The following is a 12,668-nucleotide window of genomic DNA, read 5'->3' on the forward strand; positions in this document are numbered from 1 at the left end:
TTAAGTTAAAGAACAGGTAAGATGTATTTTACTTCTGTTGCACAAAACACTGAGGAGAGTGGCATGCAGTGCGTTTTGGGTTTTAATTTTGATTTATCAGATGAGCTTGGGGAGAGGGGGGCAGGGAATGAATCGACACTTTCCTTGCATGACCATCTTGAAAGCAGGAAGTGTGTGATGAACTGCAAAAATATTGAGATCATATCTCTATAGATACAGTTCTAACCTTTCATGGTACAGCTTTTATCCTTGCTTGGTCCCTCTTGCTTTCTGAATAGTCAGCTCGCTATTGTGATTTGATTCAGCTGCTGATTTCTTCACACTTTACATATGAAAGTGAGCGGGAGCAGTAATTCGACAATTGTTCCTGGGTCTCACGAAGTGTAAGCTCAGGTACAGTCTTTACAACTTTCCTGAAAAGTGGCACTGGCAATCTAGGAACCTACATTCCAAATCAGTTCCACAGCTCCTGTCATATAGACATTCTCCTTGTCCTTCCCCCTTCCAGGACATGAAAATAGGGCTTAGAGTTGGTAGTAAAACAGAGGGCACAGAGGCTTCTCATATCTGTACATTCTCTAATCTTAGAACAGAATCTGAGTTGCATGTGGTCTTATGAATGTTGCTTTTCTGGTCTATTCTTGCCACTCCTGAGACATTTATGTGTGTTATGAGTGCTATGTTGATGGATCTTTCTACCTTTTGGCTTGTTGGGTATGTCTGGCTTAAAGAAGAAATTCCTTTAGTAATTGATGCTGTACCTTTTTCATTGTATGTATTGCAACTAATGAGGAATGTCTGCTTTCCTGTTTTCTGTGTATAGATTTGTATAAAGTGAACCATTTCAGATGGTGTACACTGTGGAAAGCAGTTTGGTATCGGTGGTCCTTTTTGCTCTGCCACAACTTGTGAAACATAGTTTGCCCTTGACTTGGCTACAAAATGGATGACAAGTCTGCAAAATGGGTTACAGCCAGAGGAGAGTATTGCATTGCGTCTAAAGAAAGAAAGCTCCCATCAGTTCCCTGTTCTTTTCTGCTGTATGCACTCACTTTTTAGGTCAAATCAAAGTTAAAGATGTGGAAATACATAATGAGTATGGTTTGGAGGAAACCTTATAAACATGCAGAGATGTTTATTTTAAAAAAGGCATGAAGAAAGCAAAGATGGCTGAAATTTAGTGGAGATGCAATCAGTGGGAAGTTAATTTAGTCATTATAACTTAGTCATAATTTAGTCATTAGTTTCTTAATGCTTTTTTCCAACCTCAGTTTTTCCTATAAGTATTTACCCATCTTTATACTCTTTTCTGACTGTATTGACTTAAAAGTTTCTGCAAAGAATGCATTATTCAGCTTTTTCTGTGATGTACTATGTAAAAAGAGGTAGTATTACATACGTTGAAAATGTGTATCTGTATACTATGCAAAACCACAGTATGTATTGCCCACAGAAAAATTATAATTACATACAAGTATATTGCATATTGCAATTAATATGGTTTTGTCTTGTATCACATTCAGAATCCACTTGGAGGAAAAGCATTAGTACAAGCAAAGCTTTTTCATGAAATGCACTTAATACTTTGTTACAAGTGTTCTCTTATCCCGTTCAAAATGAGGTTTGTAAAGCTTACATGTATAATTCACAATTCTTACTTATTTGTGGTAGAATGGTAAGTGACCACCAAACAAATATCTCTTAGTGTCTGATGTTTGCTTTCTAGACTGAACTGGTTCTGAGAACTTAATTTACTTCATATTTTGTGGGACGTTCAATATTCTACAAATAACAAGGGCTTCAGTTCAATATTGAACATAGTACAATTTTTTTTTTTAAGGAACAGAAAATTTGCAAGTACTATTTTTCGAAGTCTGTATTCTAATTTATACTTAGCAAAATGGTGGCTAACAAATATGTCGTCTCTTTGAATTACAGTCTTACTAAAAGATATCCAAGGAAAAAGAAAAATAATATGAGGTTACAAAAGATAGTAAGAATTTAGAATGTTGCACATTGACCACAGGTGAAAACAATAAAATGTAAATTCAGGTTCTTGCAAGACAATTTGCATGCGCATAAGTTTAAATTGAAATTATGTGAATATAGTACTAAAATGAAAGAATGGAAGTTGAGAGGTAGCAAGCTGCTTCTGGATGGATCCCCAGTAGAAGTGCAGATCCCCAGGTACAGTGGTCTGGGTGATTTGGTAAGTCACTGTTCCTCGGGTAATTCTAGATCTCTCTTGTGCTTGAGACTTGAGACTGACTTCAGCAGATAGATTTAGAAACAATCCACATTACGCTAACCATAATGTTAATTGTATTTTCTTGCGTCGTATCCCCGTCTGTTGGAAACATTGAGACATTCTGTCAGTCTTTGTGCTGCTCTTGTCAGTTATTTTATTTGTAAAGAGAACTATCCTTACTTTGGATACTCTATACATAGGGTAAAACTTCTCAGCCTGAAAACAAGGAGAGTCATTGTCTTTCTAGGAGAAAGGAGAGGTGTGAATAAAGTGACTATTTTAGAGCTCTTCTTGAGTCAATGAAGTAATGAAAACTTAAAGCACCAATTAATGGAGAAGCATACATGCTTTTTCTGTGAGCTAAGCTTCTGAAGAAAATGCTGCATTTATACCCAGGTCTCTGCACTGACTTACCATCTATTTGCTGGTATAACTCTCACAGATGATCTGTAAAGCTTTGACTGTTTTGGTACTATGATAAGTGAGAAGTGGCTTTTTAATGTGGGCCTCTTCATGGCAGTTAAGATTGGGTGAAAAGGCTCTTAAGATTGTTTCCTGGTTTGAAATCTCTTGAGGTTGGCAAAAGAGCAGTGGTGGTTAAGGAACCTTTTCTCCTTGGTGAATCCCATTCCTTTATTTTTGTGGAGTTTTGATGACTTAAAATAATCTGTGTATTTTATTCTTGGTGTCTTACATTTATATTTATTTAAAATAAGAAGCATGGTTGCTTTATGTTTCTATAGTTAGCAGTCTTGGATCTTAGTTTCTTTTCTGTTGTATGTATTTTGACTTAAATACAGCTTCAAATGAGCACTTGTGTGCCAATGGCCATTTTTCTGACTTTATAAAATGTTTTCTTTGTCTGCCTAGTGGTTTGTCTGATAGTGATAACTTCTGCTCTTCCTTGACGCAACTTCAATTTAAACTGTTTCTCAGTCTCTTACTTTCCAAAGACACGGTGCTTTTCTTGCTAGATAGATAGGAAGATATCTGCCTGTGTATCCGTGTGTTAGACCAAAATGTTTATTTTCAGAAGAGCTCTCTTAAATCTATGAAACTGTTCTCACATACTAGAAATACTCAGACTTCTGTGGAAACTTTCCTTAAGCCAAAATTTTCTTCTGTTGAAGTGAAATAATCAGCTACATTACAGTGATTCAGAAAACCAGGTTTGAAATGTATGAATGGGCTCTCTTTGTAGAAGTGAATTACTGCAGATCACTCATTCATGAATTCTTCCTATTGCAGAATAAATGAATGAAGATGACTCATCTTGAGCACATTTTGTAACAGTCCCAAGTTACAGCTAAGGGCTATTAAATGTTACTTGACATAATAAGAGAGACCATGTTCTATATGTCTCTGCAAAGGAAAATTGCCATTTTCATAATAAAATAAGAAAAATTATGTAAATTGGAATGAGTCATAAATACTTCATGCTTTGAAATGAAATGAAGTATCAGTATTAAGGTTAGTCTCTAGGATAAAAGTTAAGCAATTTTAACCTAATTTTTTCTCTTTAAAATAAGGAATAAAATACTTCTGAAAAGTGTTTTCAAGGAAGTCAAGAGGAAAAGAAGATCACATCAATTCTGAAACTACAGTAGTGAAACACGAACTTTAGTTCATTCTAAGATTAGCTTCAGCTTTGCAACACCAAACCTGCCCATTACGCAGAACATTGTGTGAATAAAACTGTTATAGAATCATAGAATGGTATGGGGTGGAGGGGAACCTTCAATGATCATCTAGTCCAATGCCCTGCCATGGGCAGGGACATCTTGTACTAGATCAAGTTGCTCAAAGCTCCATCCAGCCTGACCTTGAACACTTACAGGGATGGGGTATCTACCACCTCTCTGGGCAACCTGTGCCAGTGTCTCACCACCCTCATAAAATGTTTCTTTCTTATGTCCAATCTAAACCTACCCTCCTTCAGTTTAAAACTGTTGCCCCTTGTCCTGTCACAATAGGCCCTGGTAAAAAGTCTTTCTCCATCTCTGTTTTATAAGCCTCCTTTATGTATTGAAAAGCCACAATAAGGTCTCCCCAGAGCCTTCTATTCTTCAGGCTGAACAACACCAACTCTCTCAGCCTTTCCTCATAGGAGAGGTGCTCCAGCCCTCTGACCATTTTTTGTGGCCCTCCTCTGGACCCGCTCCAACAGGTCCGTGTCTTTCCTGTGCTGTGGGTTCCAGATGTGGATGCAGCACTCCAGGTGGGGTCTCACCAGAGCAGAGTAGAGGGGCAGAATCGCCTTCCTCGATCTGCTGGCCACGCTTCTCTTGATGCAGCCCAGGATACGGTTGGCTTTCTGGGCTGCGAGCGTGCATTGCCAGCTTGTGTCTAGTTTTTCATTCACCAGTATCCCCAGGTCCTCTTCAGAGCTGCTCTCAATCTATTATCTGCTGTTACCTGCTGCCAGGTCTCATGTGGTTGTGGTTGTTTTCAGATATTGTTAGAGCAACCAAGCTGAACATTTTAAAATCCAAATGTAACTGCTATTTCAGTATATTTGAACAAAAAAAAACCCTAGATTTATTTTGTTCTCAGTATCTTCTGGTGCTTTGGTGTTGAGTTGTATTTAAAACGAATTTATTAGTTTTGGAGGTCGTTAAAGACCAGTCATAAATTCTGTACAAGTTGCCACAAACCCCTCAGAAGGGACTCTGCTAGTTGCTAATGGTCATTGGAAGATGCTTCTTTCACAAGAAGACCACAGCTTATTATTGAATCCTAAACCCACTGTGTTAAGTGGAGGCAGTGTCATTCTGTGGTGATTTTAGAATGTACTAGAATACCTGGCACTGCAGTAATGATCCCATATATTGGCTTTAAGGGTGACATCACCTGTAGAAATACCGTATCTTGTTTGTTAAATTACTTTGTATCCACTTTAGCACTGGGCAAAGTTCAGGAATAAAAGAATATTTATTTAAATACGTATATCTGTAGTAATGGGACAAACTAGCAAAACCAGTAAGACACCGTTAACAAGAATTCTCTTCTTGGGCATCTCTAGTTTTCTAGATGACTTAAGAGCCTGGTTAATGAACCCTTACAAGTCAACCCAGATGTGTACTACAAAGCTTTTAGTGCTCTAGTTTTCCTGCTCCCATTAAGAACAGCTTACTGGAGCCACTCAGGGAAGCTGCTCTGGGTGATCTTTTCTTTCTGTAGCCCAAGAAGAAAATAATTCTTCATCCTTGTTTCCATTTACCTGTTTCGCATTTCTAAATACTGAAGTGTTATGTGATGGCATGGGTAAGTTTATTTGCTTTCCCTTTTTGTCTTCAAAGATGCTTTACAGCTTTTCTCCACTGTAGCCTTCTGAAGACACAGATGTAAGGTTTTATACATCAGTTCATTTTAAAAAAAATTGTAAATCATTTCAGTTGTCTTATCCATTCCTTCTGTGTGAGCGCTGTAGAAGACTAAACATGATATGCAAGGCTGAAACTGGATATGGATACTTAGATTAACATCCTCTTCTACACATTAATTTTAGGATTTCCGTCAGAAGTATTTAGAGGGCCTTCATTAAAGGTATTGAGGAAAGCTAAGACAAGTCAACTGAAAGTATGAGGTCACAGCAAGCTGCAGTGACTTAAAGCCACTTAAGTCTTGGTTGAGGATGTTCATGTAGAGTTTCAGAGCTGATTCTAGGAGTAGCTTAACCTTAAAGCATCTCTGTTTGGAAATGACATTCAATCTACACATTTTAGAAATTGTTTCATAGGTGTTTGTATTTTCAGGTACTTACAGTCAAACTAAAAATAATAGGAACATTGGTATTGGTCAGCCTTGGAGGAGTATGATTGCAGAGGGGACTTGATTCTCTTCTGTGTTGCAACAAGACGATAAGAGAAAGTGACCGTGAAGTGTGGTTGTAGCAGTTTGATTTGGAGCTATCTCATTCCAAAATAATTCTAAGTAGCAGCTACTCTTTTTATAGCTTAGAGTGATAAATAGAGTGCATGAATGCCCTTGCAAATTTTGTAGAACAGGCTTACCCTCCTGCCTTTTGCAGGCAGGTTAGCATGAAAGTTGGGTAGAGATACGGCAAATACCCTTCTGATAAGGTAAAGAAATAATGGTGTGTTTAAGCCCTCACTGTAGTGTATGTAGAATGCTCATATATTGGCTTTCACACACAGGAGAAGTTTAGTCCATAATTCAAGTCCTGTTGGCAGGGAAAATTTGCCCATAAGCCCTGCTGCTGCAGTTTTTCTAGTACTACTATTAGGACTGTGCTGAATTAAAGGTAGCTCAGCTTACGTCTACTTGATTCTGTAGTCCCTTTTGCAGTAGGGCAGAGGCAGTCTTCAGTCTTTTCAGGACCATCTCTCAAATTCGTTTTATTAACTCAACAAAACTTGCAAAGTAGTGCAAAATGAGGTCATTCCCCTGACCAGAATAAACCGTAGCAATCCAGAGGTCTGCTGTTTAGATCCGGCTCTTTCTGCTCTGAGAGTGGCCGTGAGAATCAGCCTTGTAACGGAGCTCCCTCAGCCTTCTCTGGGAACTGCCTAACCTTCCCCTCTGTTAAGTCTGATAACTGACCATGTCTTGATGGTCCCAGTCTCTTCCAGCCCTTAAAGAGGCAGTCAGGGAGGCTACAAGAGGCTGTTGCTGGAAGAGCTTACTTTATCATGCTGCTTTTCTGCCAGAGCAGCTCACGTTACTGTTGTGCCCATTTTGTTAGGATTATAAACACTAGATTTCTAAAACATGCTATTCCCAGAATAAGCTGAACTTGACAAAAGTTTTATTAAAAAGCAAACTAGACCTGTTTTATCACCTCCTGCAGCAGCAAATTGGAAAAAAACCAAACAAACAAAAAAAACCCAACCAAACAAACAAAAAAAACCCCAAAACCCCACCAGATTAAAAGGGAAATGCATTAATTCAGATCTCTCTCACAATGTTGGTTGTAGTGTGTTTTAGGGAAAACTTAGTTTTTCTGTCATTGATTTCTGTTTAAAATGTGTTTAAATAGATCTAGTGTCTTTATATGGACAAAACATGTCTATAACATTTTTGCCTTGGTTATTTTCTCATTCTTCTATTAGATATTTTTCTAACTTTTATTCTGTCTTGACTTATTTCACACATTTTGAGACGTGAATGAGTTCATAACTTACTATATTCATTATAAGGTGTTCAGTCAGGTTCTCCTTTTCCTGTCTCATTTTCCTGTATATTCTGATCAGCTAATCTTCCCTTGTATCTTCTCTAATCCCCTCCTTTATTCCCTTTTTTCATTACACTGCAAGCTCCACACTGCAAACCGAGCCCGACTGTAGGAAGGTTCTGGAGGCATTTGTTTGAAATATCAGTGCTTCAGCTGCATACTGAAGATATCTAATTTTAGGTGTCTAAATGTGTGTTTCTATGTGTGGCCTTGGATGTAAGCTCCCATTATAACTAGTGAAGATTTAGTCACTAGCTATAGTACAGTCAGTGCTTTTCAGCTGACATCAGTTTGCACTGAATAGCTCTCCAGGCTCCACTGTCTGTACTGACTAGATCTCCACTTGCTATAATGGGAGTTTAAAGTCCTAACTTGCATGCAGACACATAATTTTAGGTACCTAAATGAGATGTCTCCATTCTGGAGCTAAAGCCTGGCTATTATAAGCTGAAATAAGTAAGGCTACATCCTGAAAACATCTCATTTGAGTGTGTTGTTTCACAGTTGTACCCACAGTGAATGTCTTTGTCCTCAAGCGTGTGAACTCTTTGAACTCATCCATTTCTGTGAGCATCTAACATCTCACATTTTACAAGGAAGGTACCAGTACTTGGAGGTGCATGCTGGGAATGGAGATACAGCCCTGATTTGCAGCTAAAGAATGCCCCTAAAACTTGGTTTCCATGACTGTAGTCAGCCATGTCTAGCCCACAAGGCTGTGAAGTATTAACTCAAACCGCTGAGATTCAGGTGCTGCTGTGGGCTGAGTCTGGAATCAGTTGGATGAGTCTTGTATGAAGCATGTTAAGCTTGACAGGTCTGCACTGGGCAATATTATACTATTCCCCTGGCACTGCAGTCAGGTCATCTGTTTTCTTCCCTGACTATGCTGCTGATGGGAAATAGCCCTGTACTACTTGCTCTGTGGGGGAAAGAAGGGAATATTTATGTAGGAACTCTTCTTGGTTTCTAATGTAAGTAGAAAGTTTGTCTTATCCAAGTAGTTAGCAGTTTGAACTAAATCAAAGGCCAGATATGTGGACAGAGCAGTCTGAGAAAGATTTTACTTAGTATTTTCACTTAATATCCTAACATTTAGAATAACTTATGCTGATAGCATTTTCTGTATCTTAATGGGATGTAATCTGGTTGATTGAAATAACAAAGTTTCATGAAAGTTGCTAACTTGTTTTATTAAACAGAGAAAGAAGTTTCTCAATTTCATTATCTGATTAATTCTTTAAAAACAAATGGTACTTTTATAGAAACTCAAACTTAATGTTTTTAAGTTGAGTTTGCATTGGGTTTCATAGAAATGGAAAGGCTAGAACTTTGTGCATCAAGGCGTCCTTTTGTTAAATCCTCTTTCACCACATGTACGATATGAATACAGGCTGGTGTGTCATCTGTTGGAAAATGCTACAGATTGTTAGATGAGACCCTAGGAAATTTCTTTATAGTTCCACCCTGTGACATTCAAGTTGTATTGCTATATCTTTTGATGTTTAGCTGTAGCAGTGAAAGTATTCAGGCTTCTATCAAAGAATTACTGTTAATGAAGAAATAGCTTTGAATTAATTTTGATTTACTCTTGTTCTGTTTGTACTCCAAAAAGTAGTTGTGGCTGCCTTATCTTGCGGACCACTGTCAGGCACGTGGTAGTTGTGAAGGGTGGCAGACAGAGTGGGAAGGAAACCAAATCCTTCATGGCTGTGGAGCAGCTCTCATGCCATTATTTTTCCAGAATTTCTCAAGACAGACCAAGTTCCCCACGCATGCACAGGCTGGCACAGCCACGCCAGCAGCTTACAGGGCCTGCCATTGCTCTGCCTCCATGCTTTCTCCTTCAATGCTAAAAATTGTTGCATAGACAGAGGGCCAGTTTTCACCTGTGCAAGCCTACTGTGTTGTCTGTGTGCGTCCAGGTACACTTTTCTTGCCAGAATGTAATATCTAGCCGAACGTTGCAACTTCGAATCCAGGCATTTTTTTTATTCTGTTCTTAGTTTTGCTTTTTTCTAATGGATGACTCAGCAGCGCATGGCTTGATAGATATGGCTGTGCATGTGTTATTAATAGTAAATGATTATAGTTGTCTTTTTTGACTGTCTGTTAAACGACTGAGGTTTTGTCAGCTTGCATGACTTACAAGATCATGACACTTTTCAACTTCATTAAAATAATGGTAATATAACTTCCCTTCCTCTTCTTCCTTTTGCAGACGTGCAGCAATCTGTTTTACATCTAAAGCAGTTTATTATCCAAATGAGGGAAAGGAAGAAGAGGAGAAAGATAAAAAGGTCATTACAAACATATAGCCTAGCTGTATACAAATATAAACAGCTACTGTATAATGTGAGTTAAGGACCAATTACAAGCATGTGAGTTCAGCCAGTCAAAGCCATTAAGAAACAGTGTAATCACATGGGGTTTCAAACAAAGTTGGAAGGGCCAAATTCATTGGTAGTAAATACAGCTATCCACAGTGCTGTTCTTGTTTTCTTTTTGCCAAAGAGAAGCTCTTTTTCACACTGCAAAGAGCTTCCCAGAAAATGCAGTTGTCTGGAGCAGGTGCCCTTGGACACCATCCAAAGAGCCTCAGATTTTTTTCAAGCGACTGTACAGCACCCAATAACTTGTAGATGGGTCTCAATGGCATTAGAGCTGCTAGAGAAGCTGACTACACCTTCCTTCCCTTTTGATTAAACAGCTATTCTTTTAGCATATGTTTTATCTCCTGTGCCTCTTCTCAATTTGTTTTTCCAGTAACCCATTCTCCAGCAGTTTCACTTATCCTTTGCCTTTGGTGCTCTACATATGGGCCATGTATATTGTGTAGGTAGAATGGATGTGCCTTCCAAGGCAACTGAAGAAAGAGCTGCAATAAGAACTGAATGCCAAACCAATAGTCTATATTACTGCTTCATTAATAATTCTTAAAAGGAGTTAGTATGGAATTGTAGTTTCAATAAGATGTGAATAAGTTACTGTGAGTAGGATAGTGAGTATTCTTCATGATGACCTCTTTGTAATGAAGTATTGCAACAACCCTAGAAAAACCTTATGAAACATGGACAGGTCATTTAAAGTAGGACTGTGCTGAACAAAGACCACAACAGGACCATGGGCTGAGTGAACGTCCCAAAGTAGGGAAAGCCCTACTCGTAAAACACAGCTTTAGCAAGCCACTTTCAAAAACTAACCAAAAAACCAAACCAAACTACTAAAGCAGATGGAAACGATCAAATTCCCAGGAAGAGGGCAGGGAAAGAACTGTTAGGTCCAGGAGCTGTGTATTAATGGTACTGCAGCTTTCTCTTCTAAGAATCAGAATTAAAGTTGAAGATGACAGAGAAAGAGAAGAATGTGTCTACAGAGAGTTGTCAACCTTTCTCTTTTTCTCTGTTTTTCTCACAAGTTGCGTTTAAGGTAGTCTCTTGAAAGACAGCATTTAAATGAAGTACTACTGTGTTACATCCTCAGCTGCTTTAGCCTTGAAGAGGTTGTGCTCTGAAAGGCACCACTCTCTTGACAGAGTTGGCTCTTATGCTTTATGCAGCCAAGAGACATCTTAATAAAACTCTAAAGTAGCAGGTAGATTTAGAAAATTATATGAAACATACTTAAGTTTGCATTTATTCTTACTTTTTGTTATGCTTTCCATATATTTTTTTCTTGTTTTGTGATCAGGCACAGAATTGTTTTGTTTGATTTAAAAAAAAAAAAAGTTTAATCTGTTTAATCTTACCTAGCTTTTAAATTAAGTTAAATCTGAAATCTCATCTGACTTTTTACTCTTATTTTTCAAAAGATAGTACATACAAATAAAGCTGTCTTGCACGCAGATCCTTGGAGTGCCTAAAGCCCAAGATGAGTTCGGGAATTTGAGAAGCTAAACTATATTTTTTTCTTAAAGAGATTTTTTTTTTTTCCCCTGAATTGAATAGTAAGGGGTCAAAAGCAGAGTGACTACCTCTGATTTGGTGTGACACTACTGGCAGTGCAATTTTCGGGAGCATCTGGTGACTAAGCAATGCATCAATGAGTGAAAATATTTAGTAAGTTACAAGGGGGGTCTGAGCAACTGGAACCAGTTAAAGTTCTTCCAGCATGAATGAGTTTTAAAAATCACCTGCTAAGAGAGCTGGGGAAAAAAAAAGTGAATATCAGCAAATGTTGAACAGAGATGCAGAGGACTGGCTAGTGTGAGCCTAACTTCCACTCATTTCCCTGACTTGTACTGCAGATGGGTACAAGAGGACTGCAAGCATGAGATTTTGAGATTGATTGTTGACGGTTTGATCACTTTTTACTGTGGACTTCTGGCCCATGCGTGTTAGAACAGTGCTTATTGTACACAGGTTGTCAATCTGACATGATGTGTATATAGCCTTTTCAGTAAAATATTTGTAAAAGGTGTGGGTTTATGCTTACTACACCCTTCTAATTCTTACGCAAAGAGAGATTGCATAAAAAGGAGGAAAATGTACCTTGGAAATACCCTATCTTTTCTCTTAATTGCAGCTATATACACTCTCAAGTTTCCTTGCGTTGCTTTCCAGCAAAGATATGACACATAATAGACTAGGAATTTTTCATTCATATGCCCACACAGCTTTATCTGTAGGTTGTTTCCCCAGTTCGTCCTCCTAAAGACAGGTCTTTAAAATACCATCCAGAGCACTGATTTGCCCATAATAGCCTTCCAAGTGTCCATTATGTTCATAGAATTTCCATCTGTTGTCATTTTTTTTGCAGTTACTGAGCCTCATCCCCTCACCTGAAAAATAGATCCATTATTTTTGATGGGAAAGAATCTAGTCTCATCTTGGTGACAGTAGTTAAATAGAAGGGTGTTGGGTTTGCAGTTCTTTTCAGAAGCACATACATGTATGTTGCTGGATCATCTTGTTGTATGGTGGTGGTGTGCTGCTGTGTCTGGACAAGTAGTACGTTGGCAGGTAAACATTTCTGTGCAGCTTCAGAGAGCTGAACGGGTGGTCTGAAGTGTCTGGGAACATGCCACATAGAAAAAGAGGCTGAATGTCAGGTAAGGCTATATCTATATAGGATATAGCTTTGGGGGATATGAAGGCCAGTGGGAAGTAAATAGAAGGACCAGAGAAAGCAGGTGTAAAGAATTGCAGGTATGCAGTGGAGTCTTGAGGCCAGATACTTGCACGTTGCCTGTCTCCATGCTGCAAAATTCAAAGCATACTACAGAAT

The 12,668-nt window shown here is 38.5% G+C and overlaps 1 protein-coding gene across 12 annotated transcripts in view; it reads left to right on the forward strand.

Annotated features, from left to right (window-relative positions):
• Positions 1–12,668, forward strand: part of FNDC3A (fibronectin type III domain containing 3A) — a 125,639-nt gene that overhangs the window by 42,324 nt on the left and 70,647 nt on the right. The gene's annotated exons all lie outside the window — the stretch shown is intronic.

This window comes from Nipponia nippon, unplaced genomic scaffold, assembly GCF_047370975.1.
Source record: "Nipponia nippon isolate SJK-2023a ecotype South Korea unplaced genomic scaffold, ASM4737097v1 scaffold_2, whole genome shotgun sequence".
Lineage (NCBI taxonomy): Eukaryota > Metazoa > Chordata > Aves > Pelecaniformes > Threskiornithidae > Nipponia > Nipponia nippon.